The sequence below is a fragment of the Pongo abelii genome, chromosome 2 (assembly GCF_028885655.2).
Source record: "Pongo abelii isolate AG06213 chromosome 2, NHGRI_mPonAbe1-v2.0_pri, whole genome shotgun sequence".
In the NCBI taxonomy this organism is placed as follows: domain Eukaryota; kingdom Metazoa; phylum Chordata; class Mammalia; order Primates; family Hominidae; genus Pongo; species Pongo abelii.
This window is the reverse complement of record NC_085928.1, coordinates 19,446,113-19,459,272: the sequence shown is the minus strand read 5'-3', so window position 1 is coordinate 19,459,272 and position 13,160 is coordinate 19,446,113. Positions and strand designations below refer to the sequence as shown.

The window sequence follows — 13,160 nt, the reverse complement described above, 5'->3', positions numbered from 1 at the left end:
CAGTTATTTCTGCCCTGATCTTTTTTCTTTCGGTTCCTCTACTCATTCTGAGTTTGGTTTACTCTTTCTTTTCTAGTTCTTTAAGATGCATTGTTAGATTGTTCATTTGGAGTTTTTCTTCCTAAAATGTAGACACTTATGGCTATAAACTTATCTCTTAGTGCTGCTTTTGCTGTATCCCATAGGTTTCGGTATGTTGTGTTTCCATTATCAATTGTTTCAAGAAATTTTTTAATTTGCATCTTAATTTCTTCATTGACACGCTGGTCATTCAAGAGCATATTCTTTAATTTCCATGTATTTGTATAGTTTCCAAAATTCCTCTTCTTATTAATTTCTTTCTTTTTTTTTTTAATGCTTTACTTTTTCTTTTTAATCTCTAAGCATTACAGTACTAGATGTCCCAGAAGAAAGAGGTTGGAATACATGTTTAAGGGAACCAAGCCACAGGATCCACCACAAAGACTAACCATAATCTTTTTTGTTTGTTTGTTTTTTGTTTTTTGTTTTTTTTTCTTTTTATTATTATTATTATTATTATTATAATACTTTAGGCTCATATACACCATGGAATATTATGCAGCCATAAAAAATGATGAGTTCATGTCCTTTGTAGGGACATGGATGAAAATGGAAACCATCATTCTCAGTAAACTATCGCAAGAACAAAAAACCAAACACCGCATATTCTCACTCATAGGTGGGAATTGAACAATGAGAACACATGGACACAGGAAGGGGAACATCACACTTCGGGGACTGTTGTGGGGTGGGGGGAGGGGGGAGGGATAGCATTGGGAGATATACCTAATGCTAGATGACGAGTTGGTGGGTGCAGCACACCAGCATGGCACATGTATACATATGTAACTTACCTGCACGTTGCGCACATGTACCATAGAGTCTTCTTATTAATTTCTACTTTTATTTCATTGTGGTCAGAGAAGATGCTTGGTATTATTTCAATTTTTTTAATGTTTAAAGACTTGTTTTGTGACCTAACATATGGTCTATCCTTGAGAATGATTTACATGCTGAGAAAAAGGATGTGTATTCTGCAGCTCTTGGATGAAACATTCTGTAAATATCTACTAGATCCATGTGGTCTTTAGTGCTGTCTGATGTTTGTTGATTTTCTGTCTGGGAGATCCATCTAATGCTGAAAGTGGGGTCTTGAAGTCTCCCACTATTATTGTATGTGGTCCTAGCTCTCTCTTTAGCTCTAATAATATTTTATACATATGGGTAGTGTACTGAGTCTCACCGAAAGCCAGCAAGTCTCAGAGACTCACCCAAGGCCCTCAACATAGTACCTGGGTATCAATACTGGTTATTCAGGGCCCCAGGGCTCTTCAGTTAGCAGATGATGAATGCTGCCAGGACCGGGTCCTTTCCTTCAAGGCAGTGGGTTCCCTTCTGGCCCAGGATGTGTCTAAAAATCTCATCTGGAATCTAGGGTCTAAAATGGGGCCTCACAACTCTACCTGGTGCCCTATCCTGCTGTGGCTGAGCTAGTACCCAAGATGCAAGACAAAGTCCTCCCCACTCTTCCCCCTCCTCTCCTGAAGCAGAAAAAAATTTGTCTCTTTTGGACCCTCAAGCTCTGCAGCCTAGGGTTAGAGGAGGGGAGTTGCCAGCACTCTCTTGGCTGTCCCAGCTGGTGTCTCAGTAGGTCGCATCCCCTTCCCCGCTGTCCACTGTCCACTGCCTGGGGGCCTGGTTCAATACTAGGACTTGCCTAAGAATTGCAGTCCTTACGGGCTAGCCTTTCACGTTTACTTGGACACACAGTGCACTGGAGCCCTCTGTGGCGAGGTTTGCAGGCACTCAAGCTCCAATAATCACTGAGATTTACAATTCCCCTCTGGCTAGGGCTGGTTCCAAAGCTCCCTCCGTGGGCAGGCATCAGCTGAGTTTGTTCGCGTTTTTGCTTCTGCTCTAACAGGATAGCACTGAGTTTAATGCCTCACAATTGCTGTGTTCTTCCTCCCTCAGTGCTCAAAGATGTTCTCTGCACCAAGACTCTGCAATGGGGATTGCAGAGGGTGGGGAGGAGTGGTATCCATGAGGATTCCGGACTGCTCTTTCCACCTTTTCAGTGCATCTTTCAGTGCTATGAAGTTAAAAAGTTAAAAATCAGGTACTGTGAATGCTCACCAGTTTTTCTGTTTTTATGAAAGTGTTTTTTCCATGTAGATAGTTGTTTACTTGGTGTCCTTGTGGGGACCGGGCTGGGGACAATTGGTGAAGCCTTCTATTCAGCCATCTTGCTCCATCCGTTCTAATTCCAAGAAGGGGTTTTTGTTTTGTTTTGTTTTAACATGCTCTGCTTTGCTTATCAACTTATAAGAAATACTTTTCCTTTCTCTGTCTGAAGTGCTTTTATGTTTTGGAAAGCCCATACTCCTTGTGACCTCTCAAAAAAATGCTTGGCCATTTAAACCCCGTTATGATACTTCCTATGACTGCCTAAACTCAGGTCCGTGCCTTCAAGACATGTACAATCTAGTTGTAAAGAAAAGACTCACTGGAAACAATGGAGTGAATTGGTTTTAAAGTGGGGATCCAAAGCTATAAATTCTGCTAAAGGCCAAAAGAGAAGGCATTATTGAGACTGGATATTTGGGGAGGCTTTTCCAGAGGAGACAGGAATTTACAGTGGCCTTAAATCATAAAGATTAGAATTAATGGAAAGAGAATTCCAGGAGGGAGAAAATAGGTAAACAATAAGAGGGAAGTGGGAGTGGGCATGGCTCACAATAAGCACACAGAAGAAAAGAGAATGTGTGAAGAGGAGTTGTGTATGTGTAATGAGGCATTGACATGCAGAAGTTTCAGGAACTGTTGCAACGAAAACTTTATAAAATAAGAAAACAATTTTGATAAGTAAAATATATTAGATATTGAACTAAACTCTAGTAAGTTTTGAATTAGATTTCAGAGTAAGGAAGAATGCTTAACGTTGACAATCTCAACCTTGATTTCTGGGCAGCTGGATAGAGATGAACACATTTCACAGGGCTACCTTTGAGCATGAAGCAGCATGAAAACAATGATAGTCATAATTAATGTTAAATTTACTTATTGCCAGGAACATTGCTAACACTTTACATATATTATTTCACTTAATCATCTCAATAACTCTGCAAGACAAACATTATTATATTCTACATTTTATAATTGAAGATATTAAGGTTCAAGAAAATTAAGGAACTTGGGCCGGGCACAGTGGCTCACGCCTGTAATCCCAGCACTTTGGGAGGCCAAAGTGGGCAGATCACGAGGTCAGGAGATCAAGACCATCCTGGCTAACACGGTGAAACCCTGTCTCTACTAAAAATACAAAAAAAAAAAAATTAGCCGGGCGTGGTGGCGGGCGCCTGTAGTCCCAGCTACTCGGGAGGCTGAGGCAGGAGAATGGCGTGAACCTGGGAGGCAGAGATTGTAGTGAGCCAAGATAGAGCCACTGCACTCCAGCATGGGTGACAGAGTGAGATTCCATCTCAAAAAAATAAAAATAAAATAAGAAAATTAAGGAACTTGGTTCATAGCTAGGCTGAGATTTGCATATATGTATACTGTGTCTATGTGTGTACACACACACACACACAGACATATATATAGAGAGAGAGGTTTCATAACACCAGAAATTGTGCTTTTGACTACTTATATAATATGGATATTTGTCCCTTCTAAATCTCTTGTTGAAATGTGATCCTCAATGTTGGAGGTGGGGTCTGGTGGGAGGGTTAGTGTCATGGGGTGGATCTTTCATGAGTGGCTTGGTGCTTTCCCTGTGGTAATAAATGAGTTTTCACTCTATTAGTTCAGGCAAGAGCTGGTTGTTTAAAAGAGCTTGGCATCCCCCTTCTCTTTTTTCCTCTCCCACCATGTGACATGCCTGCCCCACCTTCGCCTTCTGCCAAGAGTAAAAGCTCCCTGAGGCCTCACAAGAAGCTAAGCAGATGCTGGTGCCATGCTTGTACAGCCTGCAGAACTGTGAGCCAAACAAACCTCTTTTCTTTATAAATTACCCAGTCTCAGGTATTCCTTTAAAGGAATGCAAAATGGACTAAAACAACTACTATTCTAACATATATAAGAATTAGTTGGGTTGCATATAGGATAAAAACAAATAGATATAAGTGGTTTTAAAAAGCAGTAAAAGAAGTCCTAAGGCTTCTTTTTGTACCAGGTATCAATCCAACTGGATGTGAGAAGGCAGGTCCAAATATCCCAGAGTTGGGACACAGGAATCCAGGGTTGTGGGTGAAGGGAACAGCTTAGTGTTAAGAGGCCCTAACCAGTTGTTATTTATCAACTAGTGCAAAAATATTTTAGTATTTTAACAACTTGCATGGCCATTCCACTGTGTCCCGGGAGAAAAGTCAGCCCAGCATATGTCCCCACTCATCCTTACCACACAGTCCCCTGGATTCCCACTGGCAGCCGAATACATGCAACACCGCAAGTGAGACAAGCAGAGCACCAGCTGGATTAAAGGGTCTTGTTTATTCTCCACTGCATGACCATCTGTCTCACACCTGGCAAGGGAAAGGTGGAAACAAGAGAAAGGAAGAGGAAGATAAGTTAGAAAGAATAGAGTAATCAATTGTTTTATATGATCTTAAAACAAGTCAACCAGAACGTACCTCCTCCAGTTCCTAGCAGGCTGCAATTCCATATAAGAATAAACTTAGTGAGATGGTGATAATGTCACTAGAAGAGTTGCTTAAGCAGAAAAGGTTATGTTACATGGAAGTTAAAAGCAAGATGTGCTGTGAGTAGATGTGCTCAGTGTAAAAAATCAGTTCTTGCAAAATTAACAGTTGAATTATATTCATTGCATTTTAAAGGTAAAGTATTAATAAATTCATATAATGAAAATAGTAAAAAATAAATTCAAATTCTCAGACCAAGCCACCATTATTCAAACTTTGAAAAATGTAGACTGGTTTTTATGGCAATTATTTTAAATCTTAACAATGCTTTCTGGAAAAGTGAAGGCTTTAGGCAGTAACATTCTAATAGCACAAATAAAATCTTTTCTTATGAGATTTTAAGTTCAACATGCAGGGTAAGAATTTTTTACAATTTCACTGATCATTTGAACTCTAGGGCTCCTGATCCTGAGGGCACATATTTTGCTCCTCATTATCTAGAAAAAAGTAAGGATGGTATACCACTTATTTTAAAAGCTATTTTCTGAAGATTGAATATGAAAAACATGGTCATTTTCCTCAATTTGGACATGATTTCTTCTATTTTCATGTAATTTCATAAAATGATTATTTTAAATGGTTCTGCTTTTAGTCATAACCTTGTAAGGGGGTAAAGCAGTGTGGGAGGGGACTTGAAAATGGTAAACTTTTATGTTGAACTGGACTTCCAACTGAAGGTTACAGCTGGGTGTTGAAAATGACATCATAATCCCTTTGATGACCCATATGGATCTCACTGGTAATAATCTGTATTGACCACTAGAATGGTTTTGTTTATAGAATTATTTACTAGCCTTCTATTTTCTCTTTTGAAGAAACAGTTTTCAGCGCCCTCGGCTAAATAGGGGTTCCAGTATCAGAGCTGTGAGCAACGCTGCCTTAATGGGAAATAAAGGGGAGCTGAACTTGGGCATTTACAGTGTGCCTTTCACAGGATCCTTCTTTTGCCTGGCAGACAGTCTAATGGCTAGTTGTAAACTTGTTTGTACTGACAGACATCCCTGTGGCTCTCGTCTGACCCATGTCCAGTTTATGCCTGCCTGACCATTGCTCCAGCGCTGGGAGCCCAACCCTGTGTTCTTCCCAGCATCCTGAAGAAAACCTGGTCTAGGGTAGCCCCTATTTCTTCAGATGGAAAATATAAATTCAGTACACCACCAGAATAGGAAGCAAGTTCAAGATTTTTACTTACAGCTCCTGGGCAAAGAGGATAATGAGTTGGGAGGGCAGTCCTCCATCCCTGGGTCACACAAGGCAGGAATGAAGAGTCAGGCTGAGAGAGAAGGAGAAAGAAAAAGAGAGAAAGTGAAGCATGCAATGACTAGCAGTATTTATAAGGGATTAGACTGTGGGTCACTTCAAGTTTGAGGGCAGATGCCTAGTGGTTCATTTAAAGGAAGCAGGAAAGCAGACAGCCCCACCTGCTAGGCAGGAGAGATGCCTCTAAGTTCTTCTTTCCAGCCACTGGCTTGAGCCAGCCAGTGGCTGTGGTGTACAGCTAGAAGCTGTGTCCAGGGTGATTAAGCCTTGCTTCTGATATGAGAAAATTAGGGCACTGAGGCAACATAAAATTATGAAAATTACCTATGGAGACTTTTTTTTTAATTTTTTTTACTATTTGGAAAATCATCCACAAGAGCTACCTGTGGACTTTATTTTCAGTGTCTTTGGAATGCCAAACACAGGGTGAGGTGTCACATATTTAGAAATAAGTAAGACCCAGATTTTTCCCTCAGATTCCTTACAATCTAGCTTTTCTTCCTCTGTATTTCATACCTCCCCTTTTCCAGTCATTGTACTAAAAACAAGGAATATTTCCCAGTCACTCCTGCCTTCTCAAAGAAACCTCTTTCCATAGCCTTACTTTTAAGATGTTCTGTTTTCACCATCTATCCATGCTGATTGGACAACTGGCCCTTGTTGGGCTTAAGTGTCTTTCTCCTGGAAAATGGAAAATGGGAGCTCAAAACAGTAAGCCTAGTGGCACTTGCTTGGAATGAGAATACCAATGAATCAGGGTGTTGGCTATATCACTCTGAAGCAGAAATAGCTGGTCTGCCAACACGGACATGCAAAGAGATGCAACAACATGAAGCTAGAAAGTTCAAGAGCAATGAGGCCAAGGTGCTCAGAACTGACTTTCCAGTTTATATGTTCCACTCCCTCAGGAGGACACACCTCCTGCTACAGTATTCTGTGGGATGGAGATCCACAGTGCCGCTGGACCTTCTCAACATATTTTCTCTTTTCACTTTACATTGGATTGAGTAAGTTTCTATTCCTTAACCAAATAGCCCTTGTCTAAAACATAACTTGTGGACTTAAGATTATAAAAGAAAATAAATTCCAGCAAGAAAAGTCAAAAAGAGCATTAAATCAGGAGTGTGCAGACATCTGAATTTTAGTTTAGCTTTTTCCCCTAACACCACTATAGTAATCACATGATCCAGATTTTCTAGGAGAATCATGATATTTAAAAATCTCATTTCATTCATAAAAGAACAATATTGTAAAAACACACATAGGCAGTGGTGTGTCGGTAAATAACAATCAACTCTCTGGCAAAGAAAGCCATGCCCTAATATTTAGCCTTGGCCAATTTCCATGGTATAAATACTTCTATTGTGGCAGATTTCAAGCAACTAACCTGATGTCACTGAACACTGAGTTTGGAAGAGATGCTAACAATCATCGGTCATGAGCCAGTACAAGATGGCTCCAGCACACCACTGTGTGAGGCACAAGTTTTAGAATTAGCAAGAGTCCGGTTTACAACTTACCTTTGCTCCATTATTATGCATAAAGTGGATTTCTGTCTATGCCTCCATTATATATAGAGTTGGAATAAAAAACGACCACATAGAGAGTTGTTGAAAGGATCAAATAAGATGATATGTACCTTACATAATGCCTAGCAATGTGTATGTTCAACTAACAGCAGTGATTATTGTTGCTGTGTTTGTTGTTGTCACTACTCCTGTTATTATGAGTATTACTGTCAGATTATAGGTCTCAGTTTTGGATTGCAAAATACAGTCCCCATAATTATTATCAATTTCCTGAATAACCTTAAATAAATTACCTGATTTTTGTGTAAGTCAATATCCTCATCTCTAAAATGAAGTTCTAAGGAAAGTCACTATAGTATTTTTCCTTCAAATCCTATGAAGACATAAGAGTTAATCTATGTGAGAGACAAATTTGGGTGCATAGGAAAAGGGAAGGAAAATGGCAGGGTCAACCCCGCTCTAAAATCAAACCCTCAGGAAGCAAAGCCGTCAAGTGCGATGTCCAAGAATGTCTCTCTGCCTCCAGTACCTTCAGAAGTACACAAACTGCAACATTATGCAAAGGTTCAGCCCATGCCATTTTTTTTCTTTCTTTCTTTCTTTTTGAGACAAGGTCTTACTCTGTCGCTACCCAGTCTGGAGTGCAGTGGTGTGATCATGGCTCACTACAACCTGGACCACCTAGACTCAAGCAATTCTCCCTCCTCTGCCTCCCAAATAGCTGAGACTATAGATGCATGGGCAACTGCACCCAGTTAATTTTTTAATTTTCATAGAGATGAGGTCTCACTGGTCTCAAACTTCCAGCCTCAAAGTATCCTCCCACCTTAGCCTCCCAAAGTGCTGGGATTACAGGCATGAGCCATTACGCCTGGCCTCAGTCCCTGCTTTTAATGGAGTATCTCAATGGCTTAATTAGGAGTAAGAAGATAGGTTGAAATGAAAAGCAGAGAACATACAAAGAAAAGGCTAAAGTGCCTTCTCTTTGCCATTATTAAATTGAATTAAGTTTGGCCTAAAGCAGCACCTCTACATATTTAAGTATGGCCTAAAGGTTTCTCAGTATATAATGAACTGTTACATAATGTGATATGTAAATAGTCTATAACCTACTCTTATCACAAGTAACCAAGCCTCAGCCCATCACAGCAGCCAAGTTTCAGCCAATCACAGGCTGCCAACTGTTAAAATCATGTTCAAATAAGGAAAACACCTGTTCAAGTAAGGCAAAAACCAATCCAGCTGTTTCTGTTATTTTTTTGTCCATAAATGTTATCCAACCCTGTAGCAACCCTGGAGTCACTTAAAACTTTTTATGGTTCTGGGAGCTGACTGATTTGCAAATTGTTCTCTACTCAATTAAACTCTGTTAAATTTAAGTCATCTGAAGTTTTTCTTTTAATGTTATTTTACCCCCAAGAGCTAAATAAACATTTTAGACTAGGGCTAGCAACTACCTCAAGAACTCGGACCCTTTTATTTGGTGCCCTGAGAATATGATGTGATCAACCTCATGCTACTTTCTCTCCTTACTTTCTATTCCCCCAACACACACACACACACACACACACACACACACACACACACCCTTAGTTCACATGTGATGTGTATACAAACAACAATAGTCTGGCCAAATGGCAAATTTATCTGCTTGCTGGGTAGGGGCAGGGCACTGATTTTAACTGAAGACTTAAAATCAGTTCACACTAAACCATAAAAGTAAAACCATCTCGGTTTCTTTTTCAGTGAAAGAGAGAAACAAACTAGAGGAAAGGTGGGAATTAGAAGTTGGGCCCAAAGAGAAGAAGCACTAACCTGAGAGAAAGGGAAAGTATACAGAAAAGAAAGTGGTTTTTAATAAGAAAGAGCAAAAAGGTGGTCAAATAAGAAACTAATGAGAAGAGGGAAGAGATTACAAATTATGAGAGGAGGGATGTGAAGAATGGAGAAAATGGATAAGAAGTGGAATTAACAATGAAAGAATTTTTTAATTGCACTTTGAAAATCACAGCATCAAAGATTCCCCAAGCTCCAACAGGGTAATATGAGTTTTGGTATAGGTAGCAATCCTAAACATTGTCTTCGATGAAGACTGAAAAGGTGCTAGGACATACCCTTTTTTTTAATAACATTTACATTCAAATAAACCTAGAAGGCAGGAGAAGGGCAAGCTGCCTGCTGTATCCCATTTACAATCCTGAAACAGAAGAGCCAAGTACCCAGAATATTCTGGACAGATTAATCTTGGCCGAGGTCTATATAAAGATGAAAAAATGCAAAATTAAAGTAATTCTGTCACTTAAAATAAAGAGTAATTACTTATGGGAGGAAGGAAACCAAATGAAGTGGCAAAGAAATTCTCTGATTTAGTGAAATTCATAGAAATGAAAAGATTTTCTATAAGATCTGTTATATGAGCTGTAATTCTCTAAGACTGCAGACACAGGATTTGATTGGGACCCTTGATCAACTCTTGTTAAGGTTGTTGCACCTTCTTATCATTGCTAGCACAAAATAAAATGTCCACTTCCTGACACAGTCAAATTGCACCATAAAGAAACACAGTCAACCTGTTTGAAATCAGGCTCTAGATTTAGCACCATATGATTTGAGCCTCAACTACACTTATCTTTGGAGTCTGAAAAGTAATATTTGTTTACTGCTTAAAACACACCATTTGCGAATGAAATTATCATCCCTGAATCACAACGCTATAAAAATGTTCTCTCTGGGTAAAATCAAATGAAGAACTAAGTTCTTTTGCAGTGAACCTGGGACTATCCTTACAGTCAATTTAACTACTTGGATGGGGTGAGAAGGCACACACTTAAATACAGTTAAAATTAAAGCTATCTTTTGCCTGAGTTATCTGCAAATACTCAGCAACTGGGGTTTAGCTTTTACTTCCTACCCTGCTATGACTACAGGGACCTATAGAATTTTCCAGCCTAAGCTTAAATCATAACATGGATAAGTAACAGCTAAATGATAACATAAGAATTAAAGAAATAGAAGTCAGAAAATCAGGGGCAAGAGAAATGAAAGTGTGAAGGACATCTCTTTCATGATAGCCTATAAATCTGTTCACTCAACACATCTGGCAAGTGAATTAGGCTTTCAGAAAACATGAAAATGAAGAAGGGTTTCTTCCTTCTTCCTTTCAAATCAGATTACAATGTGCATACAAAAGGACCTGCAAATAGAAATAAGAAAATTCCATTAATGTGATAATGATATTCTGAATGACCTGAACAAACAAAGGAGATTGGAACTTTGGAAGTAATTTGTCGATCGTTTCCTCTTCCACATTTCGTGAGCTCCTGACTTAAAGGGTTTTAGAGAATGCTGCTGTGTCTCTGCTAGGCCAGCTTTGTTCCATCTGCCAGAAAATGCCTACAGGAAAAATTAATTCAATAAAACATGATTTCCATTGTGATGTTAGATTGTTTTTACTTTCCATTAATTAAAATAGATATATATTTATATTTATATAAAATAAGAGGCAGCCTCAGCTACACCGTATGCATGCTAGAATACATGTGAACTGAAGGGCACTGGGAGACATGACTCTAAGTTGATCTTTCTAAAGTTCATGTTCTGTGTAAAATACACCCATGGACCACGGCAAAGCCACCAATAAAATGCTCAAGTACTTGGGCAGTAAAGAGGTGATATGAAATTATTAACAACTTTGTTTGCATGAGACTCTAAATTTCCATCTCATCTCCCCACCAGACCCCTTCTGCCACCACTGCTTGGCACCATAATAGGCCAGAATTGTGTTCAGTGTGTATATTTGCCTGAAATGGCCCAGAATAAAAGGAGTCAGTAGGTAAATCCAAAGTCTTTACCAAGGATCAACAGGCAAATAAGGAGTACTGACCTGTGTCTTCATGTCCAGAAGGCTCATCTGAAAGTTGGAAACAGATAACAAGACTCAGAAAGAGAAGCTGGTAAACACTGGGATGGTGGAGTGGGTAACAGCAGGAGTAAAGTGAGAAGGCTCAGGAGTAGCAGAGCAAGGACAGGTGTAAAGGTTCCTTTTTCTTTGACCTGGACCCCATGGGGCAGCAGGCCTGGTGTGCACACAGATTTGGGGTGAAGTTTCCTAGCAGGGAAGAATGTCCCAAGGAGAAAGCAGTCAGTTAAATAAGATGATGCGGTAAGCACAGTGCAGATGTTAGGTATCGTTAGTAGGTGGGTGGGAGTGCAGTGGGAAAGGTCTGATGTGAGAGCACAGGCCAGGAAGACTGGGTTCTGTGTGAGCTGTCCTGGTCGTCTGGAGATAGAGGATCTCTCACCTGGTCAAGCCACAGAGAGACTCAGCACTGAACACCAGAGCAGAAGGCACACGGGAGCCAGTGTTGCACAAGGGCTTACAACCCCCGCTCTCAGGAAAGACGTCTGCATTTGAAACCTGGATCTGACATCTGCAGCTCTGTGACCTTGGGTAAGTAACTCAAGCCTCCTTGTCCAAGCAATAATAGTAGTACTTACATAGATGGGTTCTTGTGAAGATTAAATGAATTGCACAAATAAATGATAATATATAAGGTAATGGATATTTTAATTAACTTGATTTAGCCATTCTACAATTTATACATTTTTAAAACATCATGTTGTTTACCATATATATATATATACACACACAATTTTTATTTGTCAATTAAAAGTAAATAAGTAAAACAGAATTATACCAAAAATATTAAATTAGTTAGTAAATGTAAAGTACTTAGAACAGTGCCTAGTACATACTGAGCAATCGATATTAGCTATTATAATTGCTTATTAATATACTTGATACTATTTTGTGAAAGATAGAAAAGCAGAAGCTCCTATACACAGAAGCTACTCTTTTATATTACAACGGCTAAAAATATTTTTTTGCTTTCTGTCTTGGAGCAGATATTCTACTTCTCTACTTTTTTCTTGGTAATTTTATTTTAGTAAACTAGAATCTCTCAATTCAAAATAATTTCTAAATGTTAAATTTCAATGTATAAGTTTTAGAAATCATATTATGCAGTATTGTCGATTTATTTTTGAAACAATTACATATCTATTTTAAAGATACAAATCTTTTGCACTAAAATATTGTTTTAAATGTTACTGTGGGTGCATTTAGTCCATGAACCTTGAAAAACAAAGTATTACAAAGGATGTCTTCCTAGCATCACCTGCTCTCATTTAGAAGGCAGTCTCTTCCTTAAACATAGGGATGACCTCCTTAAGTGGCTTTTTTAACCAATCTGTGAGTTAGTCTTCTGCAATATTCCTATAGGTGGGTCATGAAACATAGGAACCAGCCATTTTTTTTCCAGCCCAACTCAAAACTGGACTATTAGCTAAAGCAGGGTCACTAGCAAAGGGCTGCTGCATCTGTTATCAGGCCCTGTTCCCAAACAATCTGTATTTGGATCAGCCCTCCAAGTGATTCTGCTGCACGCTTGAGTTTGAGAAACACTGACCCACAGAAGCTAGACCACAACCTGATTCTTCATCTCCACGAGTAAGGAACTTGTCTAAAGTCAGACAGGTGAAAAGTGGGAGAGCCAAGTGCACTGACCCATTCTTCCCAGTACACCATGCTGCTTCACCCTTCTGTATACCAGCTTTAGGAAAAAAAAAAGAAAAGGCCTTGAAAATTACA

The 13,160-nt window shown here is 39.3% G+C and overlaps 1 long non-coding RNA gene across 1 annotated transcript; it reads right to left on the bottom strand.

Annotated features, from left to right (window-relative positions):
• Positions 1 to 4,392: 4,392 nt before the first annotated feature.
• LOC129058469 (uncharacterized) lies at positions 4,393 to 6,309 on the bottom strand. Its single transcript, XR_008523585.2, has 3 exons — positions 6,143 to 6,309; positions 5,914 to 5,994; positions 4,393 to 4,544 (listed from the first exon to the last, which is right to left on the bottom strand). It is a non-coding gene; the product is annotated as an uncharacterized LOC129058469 (long non-coding RNA).
• Between the last annotated feature and the right edge of the window lie 6,851 nt (positions 6,310 to 13,160).